At 37.3% G+C, this 12,156-nt stretch overlaps 1 protein-coding gene across 1 annotated transcript in view; it reads right to left on the bottom strand.

Moving 5' to 3' along the window:
* The window catches only part of PRIM2 (DNA primase subunit 2), a 291,718-nt gene that overhangs the window by 147,647 nt on the left and 131,915 nt on the right, over positions 1-12,156 (bottom strand). The window lies entirely within an intron of this gene.

The following is a 12,156-nucleotide window of genomic DNA, read 5'->3' as shown; positions in this document are numbered from 1 at the left end:
TTAAGCACTTTTGAACCAGGATTATTTCATGCTTACTCAGAAGCAAACAGGAAAATTTAAAGACAAATAATTTCGATGCCCAATTTTTAAAGGTAATTCCTGAATTCTGTACACAGAATTCTCACCTTATAGATAGCAGCTCAGTTGAATATATTCAGAAGGTGTTCTAAATTTCTAATTTATAATAGGGTAAGATGATAAAGAATAAGATATTCGTGTAGAAAAGAATTATATAGCTTAATGTTTTAATCTTTTTAAAAATCTTTACTCAAAAGAAATTCTAACCAGATTTACTTAAAATTAAACTTAGTAATTGCACTACTATCATTTAATTTTTGGTGTATGAATATGTTAATTGTGCTACTTATCTTTAGTGTACTTATTACTATTAATTGAAAGCATCAACAAAATGGATGCCCAATTAGGATTAGATGATTCATATTATCACATTTTAAAATTTTTGCAAATCTAAAATACATCTTACTTCTTCTGAGACATCTAACAAAATGTATAGTATCAGAACCAAGGTTAGTGAATAAATATATCTAGGTTGATGGGCCAGAGAACATGACATTATGTAGATACACCCAAATGTCTTAATCTCTCTAAAAATCACAGTTTTCTAGTATAATTCTTGGATACTTTGAAAAGCAAAGAATTATTCAGATTGTTGATTCTAATAAACATTTAATTGCTATCTGGCAATAATACTCTAGGGAAGTAGTTTTCCAGGTTATAACTTTATGTAGAACATGTTCATTACATTCTTTTATTTGCCTATAAGTTAACATGGTTTCAAAATTTAAAGGCTTGAGTTCCAAAAAGAACGTGGAAGTGTTAAAATGTGCATAATTATGCAAACATCTTATTTTCTGCACTGCTGTTTTGTCTTAAATATTTTATTTTAAAATTTTTATTAACATTATTTGCTTGTTCAATGTCTTTGCGATGGATCAATTAAAATTCTTCTCAATATTAAAAAAAAAAAAACATTCTCAGAATCACATATTTTTCAGTGAAATTCTGAGTGACCGCTAAACCTTCTTTCTCCTGTTGTACTGTTAATCCTCCCGTTTCCACTGTTAAACCAGCACAGCTTTAAAACTGCCCTGTGTAAACTCTACAGTTTTCCCAGGAGCGTGTTCCTGGTTCACATTAGATTGCAGATGATGGGGGTGAGGTGTTGCTCAGGAAATGCTGCTGAGGCAGTAATCCTGGGAAATCTGACCTACATACTGGGATTCCAACCAACACCACCAGCAAACACCACACCATTTGTGACTGTCTGTTCCAGTGAACTTCTCCTTTCCAACCACCTACAACACAAAAATCAATATTGTGTATCATCTCACTGTAGCCAGAGTTACTTACTGGGATTTTAATATAAGACTGGAAGAGGAAGTGAGAAATCAGGCAGAAAGACACAGTAATGAATGATGCCACCCTGAGCTTGAAGTCAGACATGCCTGGATCCAAATCCAAATCCTTCCTAGCAATATGACCTTGAAATAAGGAGTTAATTCCTTTAGTGCCTCAAATTCCTCATCCATAAAATGAGGGGACTCATTCCTATTTTACATGCCTACTGTAAGAACTAAGAATAATAAATGCAACATACACGTAATATGCCTTTTCTTATTTATTCAGCAAATATGTATTGTGCAAAAACAACGGGCTCTGTGCTAAGAGCTACTGGCTGTTGCTAGTACTAGCCAGTACTCAACTAGCACCATCACCATTACTATTAGTTCTGTTAATTCAAATATCTTGACTAAGCTTTGTTCAGAATTCACAAGCTTACCCTTGGAAGTAATTACTCTAAGAATACATTTACTGAATTCTCAAATTATGTCAATTCCCAATGGATCCAATCTGCTTCTTAAAAAGTAAAATCAAACTATTACTATGTGGTTTTTACTAAAATGTCTCCTCCACAAGTCAGTGAATGTGTTTACTTCTCATTATTTCTAAATATAGTGTTTGTAGTACCATAAAAATAATGACTTTAAGCTTCCAAATTTTATTGATCAATTATACTCAGCTCCAAACATGATAGACATTGCTACATTTTTTACTCAAAAGTAGACAATTCTTTACAAAATAATATGGATACATTCATATATACAAACACACATACAAACACCTTGAGACACATGTTAGATATATGCCTTTACACTACTTTCCACCTTCTTGTCTGTCTTTACTACATGAATATTTTGTAGAAGAGGGTGGACTTGAAGACACTGATTCAAAACCAAGTTGAGTGCTTGTTCCAATTAAAAGTTAATATTAAACAAGCTTATTAGAAGACATTTCTTTGTTGTAATTTTCTAGGGGAATTGTTAGAACTGGACTAGTGATTTTTAAAATTGCTTTTCTAATGCAAAATTCAGGGGCTAAATAAAAGCCATTATAAATAAACATTAAATGGATTTGTACTTAGCACACACATTTTTCTGAAGTGCTTTTTTAAGGAATATGAATAAAAACCTTTATGCTTCACACTAAAAAAAACACACAAATGTATACTCTGAGGGGACACAAGATTATGGCTCCAGTAACTTTTATAAAATAACCAACCACAGAAATATTTGTTGTGTGTCTACTCAATTTTGATCCATTTCTCCCAGACATCATCTCACGAGACCAAGTTTTTTCACAATAAATACTGGTCAATACTGGTTATCAAACTGTTTTCCAACATCTCATTTCTGATTTCTAGGTTTGTCATTTAATATAAACTATGGCAGTTGAGTTAGGAAGACAATAAACTGTTAGGGGAGTTGAACACGGCGTGTATATGAGACATATCAGGAATGTGTCTGCTGTGCCCAGGGCCCTCTGGAGGCTGAATCTACTGCCTCTGACCAGGTAAGGTCTCTTGATCCTCTTCTTTCCCTAAGGAGAAACCTGTGTCTAAGAACATGAGGCCTCAGATGTCTCTCTCCATGGTCTTATATACCTCCCGCCTACACTCCTGTCATGCCAGGGACCCTGCTAAATACAAACCTGCTCTGCTGTTCCCTTACACTTAAATCTTGTCAGTGAATCCTCACTGCCTTCAAGATGGAGTCTCAACCCTTAGCCTGTTCTACCTCCCCTTGCCTCATCTTCATTCAGTCCCAGCCCTCACCCAAGCCTTCCTCCCCTTAGGCTAGATGCTCCAGCCATTCTGCAAAGCAGCTCTTCCCATTGGCCCAGCAGTTCCAACACCCTGCTCTTTGGAGTCCAGTTCTCCTTTTACACACCTCATGCGTCTCTCTGGCAAACACCTATTCATCTTTTCCATTCCTTAAGGGCCTTCCAGGAAACCTCGATCTGTCCCATGCCTTAACCTTACAGCTGAAGACTCCCTCCTTGGTGTCTCTCAGTACACACTTCTGCTTTGCACACACCTATCTGCTTGTTGCTCTCCTCCTAGACAGCAAGCTCCTTTAGGGCAGAGGCCAGGGCTTGTCCATCTCTGCCCCCACAAAACACAGCATAGAGTTTTCACTCAATAGGTGACTGACAAATGAAGTAATTAACCTTTGCATGTAAAGATAATATCCTGCACAGGATAAGCACTCGTTAAATATCTATAGAATAAGCAAATGAATGAATAATTCTCTAGCCACTGGTAATAATGTGTGGACATCTATAGACACTCAATTTTCCTATAAACTAAGAGTTTTCAAAATGTAGATATACCTCCCCCCTCCCCCCATCTCCTACTCTGCCTTAGAGACCTAAAATAAAAACAGGAACACAGGGCTATCCTTATCAACCCTTACCACAGACTAACACCAGCTCAGATCTTATAATAGAAAGATCTGAACGAATTCGCATGATCCGTCTCTGCCCACCTGTATTAGGCAGAACTCTTAGGGGTCAAAGAACAGACACAAAACTTTAACTATCCAAAGGGGAAACCAGCAATTATTAAAAGGAGTCCAGGCTGGAGTAGCTCACAGAATCTAAGGAAAAGCGACAGAAAACAGGAATGGCAAGGTCTCACAGAATAGAGGCAGGTTTTCTGTCTTCCAGCTCAGTTTGGGCCAAGCCGTCCTAGACTAACCACCGTGGCCAGAAGGATGTGAAATTATGATTTCCCAGCCTATGTCACATGGTCACAGAATCTGGTCCTGCAGTGTGGATATTTTTCTGTCCCTCTACTAACCACCCCAGACAGCTAACTCCCTATTCAAGTATCTCCAAATACCAGCTCCAAAGTAGCTTGTCTCTACAACTTGTAAGAAACTGTGTTTTTTTCCAATTACAGCTGACATTTATTATTATACTAGAGGCCCGGTGCACAAAATTCGTGCACGGAGGGGGGTTGTCCCTCAGCCCAGCCTGTACCCTCTCCAATCTGGGACCCCTCGAGGGATGTCCGACTGCCCGTTTAGGCCCGATCCCACCACGGGCAGTCGGACATCCCTCTCACAATCCAGGACTGCTGGCTCCCAACTGCTTGCCTGCCTGCCTTCCTAATTGCCCCTAACTGCTTCTGTCTGCCAGCCTGATCACCGCCTAACCACTCTGCTGCCAGCCTGTTTGCCCCCAACTTCCCTCCTCTGCCGGCCTGGTCACCCCTAACTGCCCTCTCCTGCAGGGTTGATCACCTCCAACTGCCCTCCCTTGCAGGCCTGGTCCTTCTCAACTGCCCTCCCTTGCAGGCCGGGTGCCTCCCAACTGCCCTCTCCTGCTGGCCATCTTGTGGTGGCCATCTTGTGTCCACATGGGGGCAGGATCTTTGACCACATGGGGGCAGCTATATTGTGTGTTGCAGTGATGATCAAACTGTATATTACTCTTTTATTAGATAGGATTAGTTTCAGCTGAACATCACAACTTAAGTAAGTATCCATTCATCAATACTTATTTGAGTACCTCTCCTCCCCGCCTCCCCCTTCCCCCACAATCACAGTTCTAGATGCTAAGGACACAAATGTGAGCAAGGCAAAAAATCCCTGCCCTTTGGTGGAGACAGTAAACAAATATAAAATTTAATCTATTGTGAGATTAAGTGCTATAACAAAACAACATGTTAAGGGGATAGGACGTGAGAAGGAAGGTTTGGGAAGGCAAGGATATTTTAGACAGGAACATTTTCTCTTAGAAGATGACATTTGAGGAGGGAGACCAGAATAAAGTGAGGACACAAACCATATGAGTATCTGGGTGGAGAGCATGCCAGGATGAGGGCAAAACAAATGTAAGGGTCTACAGTGCAAGTGTTTGAGGGAACCACAAAAATCTGGAAAAAGAATAGTCCCTGTGAAGAGAGAATACACAAAGGCTCTGAGACAGAAAAACGAGGTACAGCTAGAGGAGAGTGAGGAAAGAGTGGTTTCACAAAATACAACTGGACAGACAGGCAAGGATTTTTTATTCTGAGTTGACAAGAAACCATGTGCGTTTTTTCTCATTCCATACATTTATGTCTATGCCTTCTTATTCTAGGGTGAAAAAAATCAACTACAACTGCTAATGACAGCATAATCCCTACAACAATCCCTACCACTATTATTTACTTTCCAAACACCTGTGTAAATACTATTGTGCATCGGGTTTTAGAATCAGTTATAAAGAGATTTTATGTAATTATCCAAGAGAAAAACACCATTTTTATTTCCCATGTGCTAAAGCTTTTAAGTCTATGAAGCTCAAGCAAGATCAAATAATATTTGTGAACAAGCGAGACAAAGGAAATAAATTTCAACTATGAATAGTACCTAATAATCATAGGATCAAGTATTTGACATGGCATAAAGTACCATTAAATCAATGAATAAGATGATACAAGGCCTCATACTATTGTAAGAATATCAGAACTACTTAATATCTTAATCATTTTAGCACCAAACTCAGGCCGTTTATTTTTTTTACTACTTCTACAATTACAATTTGTCTTCTTGTGCCTTTAGTTTAGACCTGTGGTCGGCAAACTGCGGCTCGCGAGCCACATGCGGCTCTTTGGCCCCTTGAGTGTGGCTCTTCCACAAAATACTATGGCCTGGGCAAGTCTATTTTGAAGAAGTGGAGTTAGAAGAAGTTTAAGTTTAAAAAAATTGGCTCTCCAAAGAAATGTCAATCGTTGTACTGTTGATATTTGGCTCTGTTGACTAATGAGTTTGCCGACCACTGGCTTAGATCAATACTGGCTCACATTTCACTGCAAGTTACATAACCTTACATTGCCAAGAAATAAATATTTTACTTTACTTTTTATTAAATATTTAGATGAAACGTTTTAGATGAAATCCTAATTCTTAGTGATTAATGATGGTATAACACACCACCACCACCTCTCCCAATCAGAAACCCTATGTGCAATACAACGAATGGCATTTCCTTCCCTTTCCCATTCCCTTCCTGCTGAGTCTTTTCCTTCTTTTGCCTTCTAGGCTTACAGATTATCATAATCTGCGCTGAAAGAACAGTCAGTATTACAGTGCCTTGCCCAGCGAACCTTACATCTTCCCTGCATCACTAAAAAAAAATCCTAGCTTCTTGGTTGACCTGAGAGTCATCAATTTTGTGTTGGGTGTTGTGTTTTGTTTTGTTTTTAACTATCATATGTGATTAGTGTATTTCATGTTCACCATCAAATTTTAAATACAGTTTCTTTCTGGCATGATATACAGGTAGACATGTATGTGTCCCTTTTAAACAAACCCGCTGGCAGGATTGTAAGATATATTGTTTACGCTGCTGGCACTTCTTTTCACTACTGCTGCTGCTGCTGTTGTTTAAACATTTAATGAAAGATTGTATTGTACTCATATCCTGGGGCTCTAATCAAAGCAATCGTTTTAAAAATAAATAACCTGAAATCATCCAAAATGTCTGATAAAAAAAAAAAAAAAAACAACAACCATCTACTTTCCTAAGATCAAAGAAGCCATCTGATGCTTGTCCTCAGTCTCCCTCCTCAAAACTCTGTTCCGCACATCCTTCTCTCTCTTCCCTCTTGGGCCGTGAAAGATGTACTTACTTTCCCTGACAGAGAGGATGCTTCCTCCTGCCTCTGGTACTGTCCCTAACATGCCCCTCACACCCTGCTTCCATCAAGAACCTTTGCTTGCAGCTTTGAGACAACCTGTTCTCACATGTATCTTAACCTTCAATGGTTCTCTTGGTCCCTCTTTTCTCTTTCTATAACTATGCTTACTTCTTCTGTGTTTAAAAAAAAGACATTCCAAGCTTATTGGTCACATTTATACCTCAGTCCCTTCAGATCTGGCATTTGCACGTACCCGTGGACTGAAAGTGCCCCAACACCTTTCTTCCCCCTTCTCTTCCTCAATCTCCTATCGGATGAGACTCTGCTGGCCACCAATGCCTATGAAATTGGTCCCGCCTGCGTTGCCCCTTCCAGATCTCTGATTTATATATTTCTTTTGCTTACTATTGCTTATATCCCAGCAAAATGTGAGCCAAATGAATATCCAACTTAAAAAGAAAATTCAGAATTATCTATTTTTGTCAATTGTACCCTGAACTTTCAGTCATCAAACATCAATACCCAAATTTTCATTTACTTTTTCTCTCCATTATCCTTACCTCTTCATATCTATGCAGACATTTGTACCATTCTTTCTGTTTACCTTAGCCAGCCAAAAAGCCTTCTGAATTTCCCACTTAAACTAGTTCAATAGCTTCCAAATTCACCTTTCTCTTTCTCTTCTTATCTGTCCAACTCAGAGAAAAAACACAAAAGCAAAAACAAAAACTTCTTGAAACACGTCGGTTTCTAACTCAAACAGTATTTGATGGGGAGAAAAATGTTCAATATCATTAGCCATGAGGGAAAAATAAATTAAAACCACAGTGAGATTACCCTACACACCTATTAGAATGAAGAAAATAAAAAATGATGATGCCAAATGATAGACAGAATGGAAAAAACTTAGACCACTCTTCCATTGCTACTAGAAATATAAATGGAACAGCCACTCTGGGAAGTAGCTTCTTAAAAAACTAAACAAGCAATTACCACGTAAGTCAGTAAATGAACTCATGGGCATTCATCACAAAGAAAAAAATAAAACCTATGTTCACACAAAAACCTGTACACAAATGTTGATGGCAGCTTCATTCATGATAGCTCAAAATGGAAACAGTCCAAATGTTCTCCCACAGATGACAGGTTAAACAAACCACACAGTGATAAAAAGGAATTACTGAAACGTGCAACAACTTGGGTGGGTCTCAAGGGTATTATACTGACCAAGAAAAAAGTCAATGTTAAAAGGTCATATACTGCATGAGTCCCTATAAATAATACTCCTGAAATGAAAAAATTATATGGAAAATGAATTGGTGGTTGCCAGGGATTAAGGGTGGAACGGAGGCAGGAAGGATGTGGGTGTGGCCATAAAGGGTAGAATGAGGTGGATCTTTGTGTTGACTGAACAGTTGTGTATCTTGGTGTTCGTGGTGGTTACATGAATCCACAGCACTATACACAGACACTGTACCAATGTCAATTTCCTGAATTTGATATTATAATATGATTGTGCAAGATACAGCCACTGGGGCCAACTGAGTAAAGAGTACATGGAAGGGACCTCTATACTGTATTTCAAACTTCCTTTGGATCTAATATTATTTGAAAATACAAGTGTTGTCGTTTTCTAAAAAAAAGGGTTACATAATATATTATTCCATTTAATAACATTCTTAATAAAATTATAGAAATAAAGGAAAAGTTAGTGTTTGCCAGCAATAGTGTGGCAGTGGAGAAGAGAGAATAGGTGCAATTTGCCAGGTCTTTATCTAGCATTCCTTTAGCCATCTAAGCACCATAATGAGGACAGTGTTCCGTAAAGGCCACATGTGTATGGGGCAATATATCCGGAGGCAAGAGAGACAGACAGAGAGAAAAAGCTTTTTTCCCTTGTAAGACAGTAATAAGAACATGTTAGATTATGCTTAAAAGTCTATCTTTCAGAAATCTCCATGGACCAGCTGCAAATCATCCCCTACTCAGACAGGAAAAATCATTAGTTCTTCTCGACTTAAGACCAGAGAAACAAGATGAATCATAAAAAGGGTATGAATAAAAGCAGTCAGCCTATAACTTTTCCTAATCCTGTTTTTTTCTGAAAGAATTATTTTAAGTTCTGAAGCATTTTTTTAGCAATCCACGATACATTAACCAAGTAAATATGGCCAATCAAGCAATTCCACATGCACTACTGTATAAGAAAGACATCTGCATAATGCTCACAATTATCAATTAACACTCAAGTAAATCAGTTCAGATGATTTAATTCAGAGGATTTATTTTCATTTTAGGCCAGCTACTAAAATTATATAGAGAGACTAAAATAAATGTTTAACCTAGACTGTAGTTCAACCTATTCTCTTCATATAGGACAGTCAGTTACAGAGCCATGGAAATGATGATAGCCACTTCACAGATGGGGAAACCAGGCTCAGAGATGTAAGGAGCTTGCCCCAGGGAACAGTTAGTAGGCTGGCATTGCTAAGCTTCAAATCCAGGTCTGTCTGACCCAAAGTAGATACAAATTCTAATACTCCCACCAGCTAAAGTTCACTTCCAAATTTCCAGCTAAGAAAATATACATTCTTAAAAAGACATACTAATGTATGTTAATCTCCAAATATCTCATATATGTTTTTGTATATATCAAGAAACATACAAGGAAGGGGCAATATACTCTAATTTGCTTAACTTGTTACAATGAATATATAGCATTTCATCACAAGAAAAAAAATCCTATAGAAAAATAACAAAAAAATGGCAGTATCACAGTGGTGAAGAACACAGATAATGGGATTAGTCAAGATTAAATTCTCTTTGGCAAGTTACTTAACTCTGTATCTCAGTTTCTTCATCTAGAAAGTAAGAAATCACTACACCTCACAGGATTTCAGGTGTTAAATATATGCACATTGTCTGGCTCATAGTAAACAATCAATACTAGCCACTACTATTGTCATTTTATTACTTACATTTTACTGCAGTGCATGATTTTGCATTATCGCTGATACATTGACTATCTATTATGGCCATGAACAAGGGATACTGTGCCATCTAAACTTACTATAAACTTACTTTAAAAACGACTGCCTCTAATCACACTTACATACTATTCGGTTTATGCTGACTCCTTCCATATAAGTTATTATCTGATTTTAAACAAAAGTGTCTTTGCTCAGCGGAGTTTCCTATCCCCTATCACCATTCGCTCTCACTGCTATAGTTCCCTGTCTATTATTCTGCCCATAAAAATCTACAGTCTTTTACTATTTAACTAAAATATCTATTGTTGTTGTTGCTGATAATAGTATACAGCTTAGAAACATGTAAATGTTAAAAATTACATGTGAATATAGCATAAAAATAAACACTCATTTAAAAATTTTTTAACAGCAAAGGCTATACAAATAGAAGGCATTTTAGTTACCTTTGAAGAGTGGAGGAAAAGGCTATTTTCTTTAGATTTCAAGTTTTAAAGAAACACTTTTTATATTTGATGCTATTAATTCTGAAAATATCTTTATACTACTTTGAAATGAATACATATGCTTCAAATTAGAACTAGTCAGTACTATTTGTAATAGCTAACATACCTTCAAAAACTAGGAGTAAAGTTTTACAAAATCCTTAAAATCCAAATTACTTACAAAATTAGTAAATAAAATCTTTTCCCGGTTCTTACTATTTATTATAATGTTTTAAATCACATAATCATATTACTTACGCTACATGGTATTTAAAATAAATGATTCAAGCCCGGCCAGTGTGGCTCAATGGTTGAACATCAACATATGAACCAGCAGGTCACGGTTCAATTTCAGGTCTGAGCATATGCCTGGGTTGTGGCCTTGATCCCCAGTAGAGGTTGTGTAGGAGGCAGCAAGCTGATCAATGATTCTCTCTCATCATTAATGTTTCTATCTCTCCCTCTCCCTTCCTCTCTGAAATCAATAAAAATATATTTAAATAATAATAATAAAATCAATGAATCGAGATGGCCTACAGAGTTTTAGCAGACAGCAAGATAAGTACAGAGAAACATTCATCTTTCACAGCTAATTATAAACACAATGACAGTGACGTTGTGAATATTTTTATATGATATACTACACAGCATTAACAACAGGAAAGGATGATATACTAGCTATAAAATCTAAGTGAAGCAGATGAACGGCATTTCAAAATATCCTAAAGAGAATTTCTCTTGTGGATCTGAAGTTCACTCAAGTGGCTACAACTGGTATTTATGCAATGCTTATCGGGGTACGCAGAAGCTACAAGGTTTCCCATCCATTAAACCTGCCTTTAATTTGAATTCCAGCTGAATTAAATAGGATATTATCACTGTGCAATTTTGGTGGCTGAATGTACTTTGCCATTTCTGAACATTTCTGAATAACTTGGTACTAAATGATACTCTACATTTTTAGGTCCATTATAACCTACGACCTTCAAAACTCTAAAAAAAAAGTGTTTATTTATTGGTTTTAAACTGGAAAAATTCCAAAATGACTCAGATTCATGTTTCAATATTTAAATGTATGGGAGTAGGAGAATGAACTTGTTGAATAGAGCTCCTATATAGGAGACCATTGCCACTTCAGTGGCAGATAAGGTAATGACAAAAAGAAAAAAACGACCTAGGAGCCAGGAGAACTGGCAACCTCAAATTACAAACAGAAAGATTTCCTTCTTCTGAACCTGACTTTGCTTACAACAAACATACTTACGGCACAGTCAAACATTACGCCATTTCCTTTATAAGTTTATGTATAGCACAGTGCTGTGCACACGTTAGGCACTCAATATAAATGTGATAAATGCACAAAAGAATGAGGGGTTCCATTCTACCCCTAACAGTGCAACTGCGTCTGTTCTCTCCTGTGCTACTGAGAGGCATGGCTTTTGCTGTTATAACCAAAACAATGTTGGGAGTCAGAGGAGAAAGATACAGAAGTCAGAATAAAATCACCAATGTGCTACTTCCATACAATAAGTCACCCATCTGCTACATCCACACAATGAAATAATATTAGGCAATAAAGAGGAATGGAGTACTAACTCATGCTACTGCATGAATGAACCCTGAAAATACTATGCTAAGTGAGAGAAGCAGTCACAAAGATCACATATTGTATGATCCCATTTACGTAAAATACCCA

This window comes from Eptesicus fuscus, chromosome 10 (genome assembly GCF_027574615.1).
Source record: "Eptesicus fuscus isolate TK198812 chromosome 10, DD_ASM_mEF_20220401, whole genome shotgun sequence".
In the NCBI taxonomy this organism is placed as follows: domain Eukaryota; kingdom Metazoa; phylum Chordata; class Mammalia; order Chiroptera; family Vespertilionidae; genus Eptesicus; species Eptesicus fuscus.
This window is presented reverse-complemented; position numbering and strand designations above follow the sequence as displayed.